This window comes from Mercenaria mercenaria, chromosome 16 (assembly GCF_021730395.1).
Source record: "Mercenaria mercenaria strain notata chromosome 16, MADL_Memer_1, whole genome shotgun sequence".
Classification (NCBI taxonomy): Eukaryota; Metazoa; Mollusca; class Bivalvia; order Venerida; family Veneridae; genus Mercenaria; species Mercenaria mercenaria.
Window position 1 is genome coordinate 50,533,860 of NC_069376.1, and position 15,760 is coordinate 50,549,619.

Consider the following 15,760-nt stretch of genomic DNA (forward strand, 5'->3'; position numbering starts at 1 on the left):
TACTGTAATTGTTCAAACAGTCTTCATTTGTCAAAATAGGCTGCTGCAGTGAGACTATCTTCGGCATTAATTCTCATGCACTGAGCTGTACGAACGCATTGAATGTACACTATTATACCTAGTATGTTAAGCCTAACCCCTTTAGACAGTATAGTGTACCCTCAATACGTACGAACATCCAAAAGAGGCTATTTAAAGTTGGCGAGGAAGGTCAATATTCCCTGTATTATTTGACAGGAATGTTTCTTGGATGATTTTAAAACGAAAATATTTTCTGAAGTATTTAACATAAATCATGTACTGGTACTAATTTCATTTACATCTCACTTTCACATGTTTTGTATGTGTTTGTATTTGTTATTCATAATCGGTTTAAAAGCTCATTAATAGCTGATATTGTTTTCTTTATGCCTTTCAGTCTTTTGTTTGTTTTGGGTTTAACGCCGTTTTTCAACAGTATTTCAGTCATGTAACGGCGGGCAGTTAACCTAACCAGTGTTCCTGGATTCCTGGACGGGATTACGTTTATTTACACTGTCCCGTGTCTTTGGAACATGGTGGGGGTAAGAGTGAGGTTGGGTGCGCACCATAAACCGGTTTAAGCTCCCCAGCGGTGTTTTTGCCACTGACCGTTCCAAGGCGGTGCCCCACTGTGTTCCTTTGTTTGTTCGTTTTGTCCTGATGTGTTGGCTTTGTGTGTGTGTGTGTGTTCCTTTGTTTGTTCGTTTTGTCCTAATGTGTTGGCTGTGTGTGTGTGTGTGTGTGTGTGTGTGTGTGGTGCACGCGTCTGCGTGCTGTGGGTTTCGTTTTGAGGAGGCTGCGTTTTTGGTGCGTGGCATTCCCTGTTTGATATTTGTCTTTGTTTTTTCTGTACCAGTACAATCCTGTTCTCTGTAAGTAACTGCCAACTTCCCCACATGAATCAGAGGTGGAGGTCTAATGATTTCAGACACAATGTCGTTTATCAAATAGTCACAGAAAACATACGCCCCTCCCGAGGATCGAACTCGCGACCCCGCGATCCGTAGACCGATGCTCTACCTACTGAGCTAAGCGGGCGGGCCACCCTTTCAGTCTTATATTAGTCAATGTGAAATAATAAGTTTTACACGACATAGAAATATTATTAAATAAAATAAATGATGTAAAATACAGTCAGATATCTTTTGTGACAAAAAGCTGTGTTTTATTATCTTATCTTTTAGTTATCCTGTATACTTAGAAGAACTAGCTAACACTATACATATGTATAGATTTCGTGATCAGTTTGTTCAGAACTGAAATAACTACGTTCAAACAAAAGTAAATATTAGATAAAGTTGCTTTTGCATGCTGTGTGATTTTTTGTTTTGTAAAGATTAGATTTTCTCATTAAACAAATTTAAATTATTTTTGTGGCCATAAAGTCAACTAACAAAAACACATCCGCAGTTAAATATGCTTCTCATTTCCCCGAATTAAGTAAAACACATGCCACTAATAGATGTGTAGCAAACACACCGTGATTAAAGACCCACCACGACCTAGTGACCTACTTTTTTCACCCATAAAACCTTCATGAAAATCATTCTTATAATACAGGTAATATGTTTTCAGGCGGACAATTTAGGCCCTTCCTGAATAAATGTGTTTTCACAACTTCATCTGCAATCTTATTCAGTCAATCTCTATTCAGCATAGTTTTAAAAATAGATGAATAACTATCTTACACTGTAGAAACAAAATTTGATTGAAATTTAACTTAATACACTGATTTATGTACATATTGTTACATTAATTCAATAACATGTTAAGACATTAAACACACTGTCTTGGCCTAATATACGTCACCGTCAATTTGAAACTAAATTCTTGTATATCTCATATTTTTCATGCAAATCATGTATAATTACCATCACGGAAATACAAAAGAATACAGTTATTTTGTGGCGTGTCTTTAAATCGATACTGTAATGTCGGGCTGCTTTATTCAAACTTTGTTTACGTTCACCACAGTGTCACCGGTTACTTTCAGTTTCTGTTTAGAAAAGTTTTTCAGCAAAAACATGTTCAAACAAGTGGTAAGTATCATAATTGAAAGTTTTACAGCAGTTTTTAACAAAATCTTACGCATGATACAATCTTATACATGATACACTGATGTGATATTTTGTTTGCCATTTCGGCTTATTGATCAGTATGTTCGTCTGCAAAACAAAAAATCACGTGACCACTTCCTTACAATTTCTTTTCAACTATGGAACAGTGAACATGTAGGCTTCCCATAGTTTGAAAAAAAGAAAGAATGATTCTTACAATATTTCCCAGTTTCAACATGGCTGCTTGTAGTTGACGTTGGTTTGCCACATAAAATGACATTTCCTTGAGAATCTTTGTATGATTAGAAGGGAGAGGGACTAAATGATTGCATATTGATAAAATATATAAGTAAGCTGTACTTTCTTTATTGCACTTAATGGTAAACATTAACCAGATCGATACAATGGGTTCCAGGCAAAACACTGGTGACATTGAACCACTAATCTGAATATGGCTCTTCACTGAGCCTGCACTGTGGGTTGCGCTTTGGGAAAGCTGCGTCTTTAGAACGTGGCCAGTCACCCTGTTTTTAAGACTGTGGTGTTACTTAATGCGTCTTTGTGTTTCCTTGTCTTTTGTGTTTTTTATCATGCGTCTATCAAACAGGAATGAATTTCCGGATATGGTCTGATCGGGTGAATTGAATATTGACATGTATGTGGGAAATAAGGGAATTTATCTGGTTTTACATATAGCCAGGTATTCATTTAGAAAGAATAAACAAAAATATCACTGTAGCAGCTGACAAACAGGTAAATGACTCATATAAATTATTGGTTTATTTGATACATTGCGGCGCATGAACCACGTTGGGCAGAGGTTAAATCATGACGTCATGTAGCGGCAGATTAGAAAATAGCTCTCGTCATGTATATTATTCCCGCTATTTATTAACAATGTAAATGTTGACCGATCTCTGTATGAACATATCAGGTAAATTATATGTTGTAGTTCATTTGGAAACTTGGCAGATGTAATGTTTTGGGTGTCATAAGTTTGTCAATGCCTTTCTTGAATATAAAAATAGATGCATAACAGCACAAGCAGTGACAGAAAATTAACAGATACAGGAAGTGCATTTTTTTCTCAGTGGCATGACAGTAGTGCCTATTGGTACAGTTTGGTCGCCAATAACGGATCACTTATGAGTTTTTTTAGCAATAATTCATTTCATCCTACAAAAACTGTTTATTAACTGTTCAGATATGCATTATTATTCCCTTAATAAAACAAAATTAAAAAGATTTTAAAAGATTTCATAACAGTGTAGAAATGTTGTTTGTAAGTCATCATTGTAAAAATGTTGATTTGTAAGTCATCAGTGTTTTCTCCAATATTTAGCGGATCATATTCACCAATACCGGATCACGTGCCAGTGTGTGGGGATCATCTTAAAACCATAAAAAATAACAGAAATCAGTTGTTTTGCATTCTTTAATAGAACATCTAGACATAAGTAGAATCATACTTAAAATTTTCAAGTTTTGCTGTTTTTATTAACAAGACAATGGAAATAACCTTTAAGAAACCATTTTTTTTAGTCTAACCAATACTGTTACCGAAAATCTATTCTATTTTTTCCAGTTCCATTACACCACCTTCTTTGTTAATTTTAAGCAACTGACCGAGTTGAGCAAAGTAAAGATCAATATATCTACTTTTTTTTTAAATGTAGTTACATGGCAACACAACACCACCAGGAGCCGGCAAATCTTTTTGCACTAGTTAACTGCTAATGGCAACTTCACTACAACTTGCTTTGATAGCTACAACATCTTTGTAAGAGCAAATTATAAGTCATTACTTGGTAATACTGGTCTAGAATGGTTAACCACTTAGTTGATGTAGGTTTCAGGTCACCTTATTTCGTTGAAAAGAAATGGGAGAGTTGTCTGCAAAATTTCACTTTCGAAGTGACTTTAATGAGGCGTGATTTCTGTGTTGAGCAAATGCTGGTCAAGCGGTTCATTGACCTTGATTGTGATGACGCAACAAAAGTAAATAAATATTTTTGTATTCATAGTAACTGTTGTAAAACATATATATTCATTACCACAAAGTTTCATCACCTTTGATAAACTTTTTAAAAAAAAATGCAGAAAACAATTATCAAAAGTGATCCGGAATTGGGGAAGATCTGCTATTGGCGACCAAACTATATCCTTCTCAGCAAGGCAGGTGTGTCAAAAGCATTTCTGTTTTTTGGCACAAGGTATATTTCAGCTATAAGACTGGTTTATAATAAATTCTGTAAGATGATAAAATCAAATTGTCCAACCGAACGCCTAGCCTCTAACCTGTCCTCTGTGGTTTTTATAGGTGTCTGGTATACATATCAGTTTATCATTTATGAATTACTAAATTTTTCTATTAAAGATATCCAATGGCCATTTATCTTTCACCTAAATATTTTAGCATGACATTAGATGTTTACTTCAGATGCATTAAATCCTCATAAACTATATTTAGCTTAACTAAACATATAAATTATGTTTGCATATAAAGCTGCATTCGTAATTAAATGCCAGCCATGCAGTAACCAGGTCAGAGAGATGGCCTGTTTGCACCAGGCTGGTCCAATTGACCTATAACAAGACATGTACACATGGGCCTGATGAACCATATTTGTCATAAATATCAAATTGTGATGAAAAACTTGTAAAAATATGCGCTTAGAAACACATTCGCAATCTTGTTTTGGCGTGTACCTTTACTTCTGAGCATGCACTTCGTGCTCAGACAAGCTACATAAGCTGCCTTGACTAGATTATTGCCGCAGATCGAAGAGAATATGGAACAGATTTAGAACTGTCAGTAAAGCAGAAGTTATTTGCATTGAATATATGGTAATTTTCAACTTACATTATTTTGCTGTGTTTCATCAGTTCACCACCATTTTGCAATTTTCCCAGCTGTATTATGATCATGTGGCTGAAAGTAGCCATTTGATGCTGGTGAAAGCAGGAAGATAACTGAAATAGTATAAAAGGAGATAAATGTTTCCATATTTTAGTTACGGATGCAGGGGGATACGAATATGCTGTTGCATCTTAAATCTCTACGTTACCATACAATTTTTGGTTGAGTAGGGTCTCTTCAGTACTATATGAAATAATTGTTCATGTTTTGGAATGTGAATGTTGAATCTAAAATAATATACTTTTGAACTATTGTATTATATTTTAGATAATGAGCTGCTTAACTACATCTGATAACATTTTTGTTAAAAAACACTGCTGCTCATCAAGTTACTGTACTTGTTTACATTAGTGTCCAGGGCTCCAGATAAGATGCGTATTAGCGTAAATTACGCTTTGAAATAATGCATATACACATGTCTGCTAAATTTTTAGCGTATAAAAACGTACATGAAATTACAGAAATGCATGCAGTGACTTTTTACTAGCGTAAACAAAATCTGAATCATCTGGATGCTTTACATAACAGAGCACGATCGGCATTCATTCTGCCACATTGAACGTACACAGGCATTGAATGGTACTCTATAAACCTAGGTTAAACTATATTATACACTCAATTTGTGCGTAAATCAAATTGTTGGGAATTAATATTGATGGTAAGGTAGTGTATTTTAAAGCGGTGTCGATTTAAAATATCAACTTCCGGTGTGGAGTAAACAACAACATGTCTCTTTCAAAGAATGTATGAAGTGAACAAACGTGCTATGCATTCTTTAAACCAACAAAAAATGATTCCCAAAACATTGTTAAAGGTATATATTGAATAATCTATTGGATTTGGCAGTGAGTGTGAAGCTAAAGCAAACCAATGGAGAAAAAGAAGCAAAAACTTGAATGCTGAATTGAAACTGAACTGCAAACAAATTCATGGGTGTTACACCCAATAAATATGTTTTAAAACTCATTTCTGTTTTTTTTTTTGTCATTTAAAAATTTTCAGGAGTAAAAATACTCATAGTCAATTTCAGATTTTACCATTTTACTCATTCGCAGGAATTATGATGAGTAAATACTCATAGGCCAAAAAAATTATCTGGAGCCCTGAGTGTCCAAGTTGTTCCGATACAGATTTTCATGAATAGTAGTTTCAAAGATAATGTTAAGATAAAGTATTGTGTTAGAAGATTTGGTACACTGAAAGTAATGTGTACTGACAGAAATCCCCTTTACTATTTTTTGTGATCATGTCACAACCGTGCTAAAGGCTTTAGCATGGTTGTGACATGCCCTAAGTATGATCACAAAAATTAGAATTTAACACCTTCATCAAACAATTATTTTTAAGAGAATGCAATCGTAGGATATTGTATGGACAACGCAGGCAAGTTGTGCAGAGCTCGCAAAGAGTCCATCCATAGCTTGTACAATGCTCTTGGGTTCGTATGGCGCTTGCAAGGCACTCGTACGGTGTCTGTAGGTACTGTGTTTTTATACCACCTTGAATCACCAAGGAAGTTGTACGGAGCCCGTACGGTGATTGTAACGCCCTGCCATCTTAATATCGTACGAACATCATACGTTGACCGTGCGAGTCCCCTATGAAAGTCCTGTGAGCATCAGCAAGCCTAGCAGTTTTCCAAATCCGTACAAGCTCTTCGAGGCCTGTGCGGTGCCCTTACGGGGCTCTTGCGAGCTGCTCCCGACTCTATGAGCTCATAGAGAACATTTTCACCAAGTTCCTGAGTCATCTATGAGTTCAAAAAATCCATACGACGCTCGTGCGAGTCAACGATGTCGGTAAGGACGCTGTACGCCAAAATTCGACTGAAAACCTACTCATACAGAGCTCGTAGCGTTCTTGTAACTGGGGTATTACCCAGTTCAAAATAAGATCTTTCAACTAAACACATTATTTGGTGTCAAAGCGCATATTAATTGTTAGTATATATATTATTTTCTAACTTGAAACATGAATTACTTTTCTGTTTTGAGCCATTGAAAGAAAAACAACAACAAAAAAATACAAGCAAGAAATTGACAAGGTTTGGCAGATTTCACATAATAACATAAGTTTTTCATTGATTAAAACTTAGTGAGTCTGATGACTGGACTGGCTAACATTTGATGAAACAAATCCCAAATTTTCGTTCTACATTTTTTTTTCAAAAGTAACGGGAAAATATACACTTAGTGACTTTGCAAGGGAATGGGTTCGAATGTCTTGGCCTGGATAGAAAGCCTACTCCAAACTTAGGCACAAATTTTGAAGCAGTCATAAAACACAAGTTAACATTATTGTTGACAATCAATCATTGAGTAACCCTTTCTACTGGCACACCACAAACAGATATGTCTTTGTTTAATATTGTGCAAATGTTTTCCCACTTATGGAATTATTTTAAAAGTGGCCCACCTGTGACTATTCCGCTGAAAGGTGAAAAAAAACACTGTAATGTTTGTACGGTGTTCCAGCTAAGTCAGTTACGGTTAAATCAGACAATGAACTAATTAAACCATAGTACAAGAAAACTCAAATTGCTCAAGGTGACAAGGGGATGTGCAAAATGCTCGTAATCTAGAGTTTCAAGTGATCCAGGGAGTCGGATGCTTGAGTGACAAGCAGTGTTTTAATGATACATATTACTGTCCCCCTGCCCACTTAAAATCTCAAATTGTTTTTTATACTTAAAAGATGTTAGTACACACAAAATTTGATTGATTTTAATATCTGAAAACAATTATACTGAAAATTATTACAAAATCTTTTGAGCAAAACAAAAAACAACTGCCTGTTTTCTTGAAAATACTGTGAAAGTGCCAAACACACCACCTCAGTGGGCCCTAACCCAGTTCACCTTAAAGTTTGGGAATTCCTCGCAGATTATTTACCAACCCTCAATTTTTTTTAATGTCTTATCATTTTCTTCACTTATGATTACTTTTCAGTTCATGGCAACAATGACATGAAAAACATTTTAATATAGTCTAACAACATGAACTTTGGTCGTATTGCATCATGGTCTGCGGTGGAAGTCACCTAGAATAATTTTGGGCACCTTAAAAAGTCGGTTAATAATCTGACCAACATAATTGTTGTTTCACTGTTAGTAAATCACTGCATTGACACTGTGCAGGTAAGTGTTTATTTCAAGTTATATTTTTGCTTGATTATACAGTGTGTTCCTAGAGATATATGATACCAGCCCCAGTGCTGGGGACATAACAGTTATAAAACGTCTAATTTAGTTAAAGTTTTGGGCATTGTTAAAAGTTGATATCTTTATTAAAATGTTAAATTTAAAATAATATTGGTCATTTATAAATACATTGAGTTATGCATATTGACATTATGCTTCCAATGTTTAGAGATAGTACCTAAGTTTTTCAAATCATAGGTTTGAAGTTAAAAAACTTTGAAATGAAGACAAATGTCCATATATTCTCAAAAAACAGAAATATAGACAATATTTTAACCAGAAGTGCGGAGTTATTAGCATTTAATATTTTCATGTTAACGAAAATTTTGTGATCAAGGAAATGTAACTCTTCTTGAACATGGAGTGCATAAACGTCAAAGGGACATAATATAGTCAATATTTTCTAATTGGGTGCATTTGATTTAACATTCAACTTTGATCTGAATTGCTAAATAATGATCCATGCTACTGTGTGCTAAAAATTTAGAACATCTGGAACAGTCTATTAACAGCGAAACTATGCTTTAGCATAATCTAAATAGTTAAGCTCTAACTGGGACTCGAACCCAGGACCTCTCACACCTAAGGCAGACACTCTACCACTTCCCTATAACAGCAGTAGCTAATAGCTATGCAGTTTAATTGCTAGTTACATTGCGTGAACTGGAACAATAATCGGTGAACTCTGGATTATCGGCGTATTCGCTTTGTTACCTAACGGCAATTTTTGTGTAAAGAAAAAATATAATCTAATGCTGCCAACGTCATAATCAGTCAAATCTGCCCAAATTTCTCTGACGTGTTGTTCAGAGTATGAACTTACTAACTGGTAGTACCAGTGAAATATTACTTACACTGAATCTTTTATATTTTTTTTTTTTTTTTTTTTTTTTATATTTTTTGCCCTTTTTGCAGCTGTTGAACGGCAAAGACGGTGAGTTTTGTCCAAATATAAGTAATTATTTTACCAGTTTTGAAAGGATTTCAATTGATGGGAAATTACAGTTACAAACTAAATACCTTTCTGCAACACATGGAGTCATTAGCATTCACTGTCAATCAGTATTATGACTAAGATCGACTGTCATTCATTCATTTCAAAGTTTCATAGACAGAGTCCGTTGTTTACATTTTTATCGTAACCGGTGCACTTGTAAAAATCACTTTAGTTTGAAAAATCAAAGTATGCGAAGAGCTATGGTACGGTCTCTACAATGTTGTTTAAGGTTTCATAGGTACAGTCTTGGCTGAAGAAAAAAATAATTTTGGAATTTTAGCTATGAAATTGGGGAAAAAAACACGTTTTATTTTCTAATGGGATTGGCAAATTGTTAAAAAAAAATGAACAAGACAGCTGTTTAAGTTTTGAAGCACTTTTACTTTATCCCTATAACAGTGGTTTATTTCTGTTTGAGGGGAAGGGTGGCAGGGCCTTTTGTGATAGAAATTTCATGTTGTTTGCTAGAAAAGGGTTTTTCTACATACTTTATAAATACTGTTCTGATGTGGTTATAAATTCCCAAACTTACCAACATGTTTCAACAGTTATAAATCCTGATGCTTATTTATTAAGATGAAAAGTTAACAGAATTTAAACAAACTGGTGTTTAGTTACCATATTAAGCAAAACATTTTCATTAAAGTAGATCATTTATTTGCCATCAAAACACTACACAATATATGAACTATTAATATGCTATTTCTAATGTAAAGCATGCAGTATTTTTTTAGTTTTCAGTCATCAGAAAAAAAGTGAAAACTCACAAAAATAGGGGACAAATGACTTTTGTAACTTTTTGGGGGAAAAATTCACATCCAGAATTCCTTAAATTTATTGTACATGAAAAAAATCAGTTAACATCTTCCATTCATGACAGGAATCTCAGATCTTCAAATTTTATAACTTAACTTTGCAAATTCCTAAACCAAACTGAGAGTTTTGTAGAAAATCTCATATTCTGGTCCTAAGACCTGGAATGACGTACATTTGTCCGTGCATCATTCAGAGATCACTGAGAAAATTTAATGTTATAGGGCTTATACTGTCAGACTGGTTGTATTTGATTTACAGTATCTTAGTAAGTAACAACTTAAAACACAACACAACAACTATGCCTTGTATACAAAAATTTAAATGTACTTCTATACTTTGATAATTATGTACAAAGAAAGATTGTTATCATGCTTATGCCTTGTAAATATTTGTAAATAGAGAATATTTGTTTGTTTTGGTGTAAGATCGAAATATATTTCACCGAGTGAACACTAATCTGCATTGTATAATGCAATATTTTAACAAGTGGCGCAGCCAGATGAGTGACTTAGGACCACTATACCCCCTCGTAATGATGTAGGTTTACACTTGCCAGTTTATTTTTAAATAAATCCCAAAGTTCTGTTTAACAATTATTTGAAAGGTATTTTTTTATCAAAACAGGAGATATTTACTTTTCCAGTGGGGAATGGGGCCAAATACTAGACCTAAATTGGCCGAAGGAAAGCATTGTATTTCTCGATTGATTTGCTTCAAACATAAAATACTTACTTTCATAACTTATATTGAGGAGTTATTTGTGCATATTGATATATCAAAGTAACTAATTGTACTTTTCAGTTAGTTTTAGCTCGACTTTTTGAAGAAAAAGTAGAGCTATTGTACACGCCCCTGTGTCAGCGTCGCCGTTGGTTAAAGTTTTTTAAAAAGTCAAATATCTCTGTTACTATCAAAGCTATTGACTTGAAACTTAAAATAGTTATTTACTATCAAAGTCTTCACCAGGAGAAACAATCCCCATAACTCTGATTTGAATTTTGACAGAGTTATGTCCCTTTTTAACTTAGAAATTTTTGTTAAAATTTTTGATAAAGTCAAATATCTCTGTTACTATTGAAGCTTTTGACTTGAAACTCAAAATAGTTATTTACTATCAAAGTCTACACCAGGAGACACAATTCCCATAACTCTGATTTGAATTTTGACAGAGTAATGTCCCTTTTTAACTTGAGATTTTTTTTCATGACAAATCTCTAATTCAGAGTCAAAAACTGAGAAAAGTCGAGCACGCTGTCTTACGGACAGCTCTTGTTTAGAGAAAGAATAAATGGCCAAATGTTAAGGAGGTCATGCAGTCAGTCTGTAATTGTTAAATAGGTGTGACAGCTGTGCCAAGACATTATATTTTTATGTGATTTCTGCTACAAGATATTCAGTTGCAAGCTTTTTGAAAAATGGTGTTAAGCCCAAGAAAACTAAGACAACATATCAATGTTAGCTGGAATTAGGACAGTGTACAGATATATAGGAAACTGTAGGTAGCAGAGAGATTGTAGGTGTACTAGTTACCATTCATAATAAATGATTGGTAAATTCCTGTAGACTCTTGTCTGGCAGTACTGTCTATACTAGAATATATGAAACAGACAGGTATAATATAAAAGAATATTTCTGAAAATAATTAATTATGATATCTGTATTGTTTTCTATTGTTGGCAAAAAAATTGAATGCATTTCTTCCCATTTTCAGGGGAAGGAAGTATCTTCAATGTATTATAGTTAATAAAATGCTCTGACATGGCAGGTTCAATTTAGTTTGTGGCCAGTTTTTCTGCATTCTCGACTTTAGGGAAAAATTCATATCTGACAGTTAAAATGATTGAAGATGTAAATTGACTTCGTCTAATTTTTTCACATTTTTAACTGTGTTACTACATTCTATGTTTGACTATTCACGCCATGTACCCGGATAATCTTAACTCTGTTCGGCGACCCTAACTCAGTGCCAACATGGCGGATGTAAAGCCGATACAACTTTGTTTTCTGTGTAATTACGATGTATAAAGGAATGTTTCTGTTGTTATATCTATCTCCATTGATCAAGTGTATATTTATTTCAAAATATATCATGTTAAATATATCAACCTTTGTGTATTCAGGTGGAAAAATGACGAACAAGGCAACTTTTTTAATGAAAACTTTTACAAAAAATCTTTAAAAATACTTCTATGCTTTTGATGCCTCGACTATTTTGTTGTTTGAAACCTAAGATATACTGCTTTATAGGCATCTTAACACTATGTTGTTAACCCACTACATGTTGACACAATACATGTTCAAATGTACTGACAGCGAGAAAAGGGATAAAAACCTAACTTTGATTTGATAAAAACCGAACTCAGTTTACATGAAGAATGGATAAAAACCTAACTTACACGAAATTGTGTGACGGATAAACACCTAACTGACTAGTATTCTATAGAAATGAATGAGTTGACATGTACATGGTCTGATTATTGTAAACATTACTTTATAAGCGGTATTGTCTTCAAACTTTGTCATTAATTTTAAGATGTTACATGTATGCCCACTACAGTCAAATATTTTTTCATAATTTTAATATTATGCAAATAGCAATGTTTGGAAAAATCTGGATAAACCCTAAAAAGTAACTCAGTATAAAAGTCAAAATTATTAATATATTTACATAAGAAATTATTTAATACCACCGATGTTCGAAGTTCTGTAGTTCCCAACCCTATCTCCCTCTCTCTCTCTCTCTCTCTCTCTCTCACACACACACACACACACGCACACACACACACACACACACACACACATTCTCTCTCTCTCTGTTTCAGAAGAATTGTGTTTGTTTCAAATCTTGTATATCGTATAGTGTAAGAGATTTTTATAGAGGTACTAATGGAATATTTTTGATGTTGTTTAAATGCGATTAGATTTATGATTAATTATTAAATATGATATTTTTCAGACGGTAAATAGGGAATAAAAGTGTGTGTGGTGTGGTGGAGTGGGGGAGTGATGCATGGACTGACGGGACAGGGGTGTGGATATCCTTACATTTTTCACTTGTCCACGGACACTTAAAATCCACTTGTCCATAGTCAAATTTCACTTGCTCCGATTTGTAATACTAAACCTTCATGAAAGCGCAAATAGACTGGAGTTTGAGTTCTTTATTTAGGACAATGAAAAGAAAAGCATATCACAGTAACTGTGGTAAAATATAAGTTGTTGAAATATTTGCCTTTTAACGTTTATAAAAGTCTGAAATCGCGTAAGCAGTGTTCAGGATCTTTTGAGGTCATGCCCGAAACACTGGCCACGCAATGGTGCAAAGCCAGATGAATTCAGAGAAAGACTCTTAAAACGTTCCGACTTGTTTTAGTCATACTTGCGATCTCTGTGTGCTTTTGATTTTAATTTGGCTGACTACTCTGTCAAATATTTCCTTTGACAGTGACTTATTGTCTCAGCAGTTGGAATTCTACTTACAAACTTGTCATAATACTTTTTAGCTCATCTGATTTTTTGAAAAAAAATGATGAGTTATTGTCATCACTTGAGCGGTTGTCGGCGTCGGCGTCGGCGTCTGCGTCGGCGTTGCCTGGTTAAGTTTTATGTTTAGGTCAGCTTTTCTCCTAAACTATCAAAGCTATTGCTTTGAAACTTGGAATACTTGTTCACCATCATAAGCTGACCCTGTATAGCAAGAAACATAACTCCATCTTGCTTTTTGCAAGATTTATGGCCCCTTTTGTACTTAGAAAATGTCAGATTTCTTGGTTAAGTTTTATGTTTAGGTCAACTTTTCTCCCAAACTGTCAAAGCTATTGCTTAGAAACTTGGAATACTTGTTCACCATCATAAGCTGACCCTGTACAGCAAGAAACATAACTCCATCTTGCTTTTTGCAAGATTTATTGCCCCTTTTGGACTTAGAAAATCAGTTTTCTTGGTTAAGTTTTATGTTTAGGTCAGCTTTTATCCTAAACTATCAAAGCTATTGCTTTAAAACTTGCAACACTTGTTCACCATCATAAGTTGACCCTGTACAGCAAGAAACATAACTCCATCCTGCTTTTTGCAAGATTTATGGCCCCTTTTGGACTTAGAAAATATCAGATTTCTTGGTTAAGTTTTATGTTTAGGTCAACTTTTCTCTCTAAACTATTAAAGCTATTGCTTTGAAACTTGCAACACTTGTTCACCATCATAAGCTGACCCTGTACAGCAAGCAGCGTAACTCCATCCTGATTTTTGCAAAATTATTGCCCCTTTTGGACTTAGAAAATCATTTTCTTGGTTGAGTATTATGTTTAAGTCAACTTTTCTCATAAACTATCAAAGCTATTGCTTTAAAACTTGCAACAGGTTTTCACCATCATAAGTGGACACTGTACATCAAGAAACATAACTCTATCCTGCTTTTTGCAAGAATGATAGCCCTTTTTAGACTTAGAAAATCATGGGTAGGACAATATTTCTATTACACAAAAAAAATCAGATGAGCGTCAGCACCCGCAAGGCGGTGCTCTTGTTTTAAGTTGTTTACGTTTCTGATGTCTTTAAATGTCCTTTTAGTTCTCTGTGTGTAACCCTTGTTTTCCTTTTTTAGTTTTAGTTACAGAATGCTATATGCTGATGATGCAAATATTTTTCTTCAGCTACTTTAAGTAGTTCTTATGTTCCCTTTAGAATGTATATGGTTTCTTCTTTTATGCTGTTTTTTTTAATGCATGTTGTAAAATGTGACTCTTCTTATTTTTGTGTAGTGTCAGCTATTTTTTTATGTTGCTTTAAATATGCTAAATCTGTATGTGGTAAATTACTTTTTCGTTTTATTTGCTAACTTACATATGTGCTATTTTGTTTTAATGCGCTGTAACATGTATGTGATAATTTGTGATTTGTTTCTATCTACTTGGAGCCAGATGCTTTATTTGCTTTAATGTGCTTTAACATATTTGCATTTTATTACAGCTGTTTTACTTATGTTGAGCTTATTTACATGTGGTTGTCGAAAAATAGCTTTAAGCTAGCGTTATATGTTTATACTTTTCCGACGTTAAATAAATGTTCTTGTATCTAAATCTTCTCTGATTTTTTATCATAGTCACCGACTGTGTTGCGCGAGACCTAGTCAAATCAAAGCCTTGAGATGTCTGGTGGTTGCGGGTTTTGCTAGGTTTATTTTCATTTTAAATGCCAATCTATAAATATACATGTATAAGAAACAAATACTAATAAGCCTTGATCTAAGATAAACTCTGCCTGACCTTACATGAACAGCTGGAAGTCAGTGATGTAACCATGGGCTGGAATACCTTATCATTGACAAATCTTATATAATCTAAATGACCAGTGTGAATGGATAGAGGATGAATAAGAAATGCTTGATCATTGATAATTCATCCGCATTGTTCATGAATGGGACTACTTTGTGTAGCACATGAACAAATTCCTTTAGTTGTGATTTGGAATCAAATAAAGATGCTTCATGATTGTCAGAAATACACTTAACTTTGTTTGCGGGATAAACCCGCAACCAAAAACCCATTATCTTTATCACCTCCATACACTTGAAGCAACACACAATCTAAATGATATTTTATGTTTTCTCATTTTATACCTGAAAACGTATGCTTGTCCGCGGACACACAGAATGAAAAATGCACTTGTCCGCCGGCAAAAAATCACGAGTCGAATAAGTTGGACATAGGAATCCCACATCCCTGCAGGGGTGGATAGATCAAAGAACTTCG

General features: G+C 34.3%; 1 protein-coding gene across 3 annotated transcripts in view; it reads left to right on the forward strand.

Annotated features, from left to right (window-relative positions):
• Nucleotides 1-2,692: 2,692 nt before the first annotated feature.
• Nucleotides 2,693-15,760, forward strand: part of LOC123539610 (sodium-dependent phosphate transporter 2-like) — a 48,023-nt gene continuing 34,955 nt past the window's right edge. For 2 of the 3 annotated variants that reach the window (XM_045324266.2, XM_053527054.1), the window contains exons 1-2: nt 2,693-2,831; nt 7,947-8,134. The gene's annotated coding sequence lies outside the window, so the exon portion shown is untranslated. The remainder of the gene's footprint in view (nt 2,832-7,946; nt 8,135-15,760) is intronic. The other variant, XM_045324265.2, reaches the window with a different exon arrangement.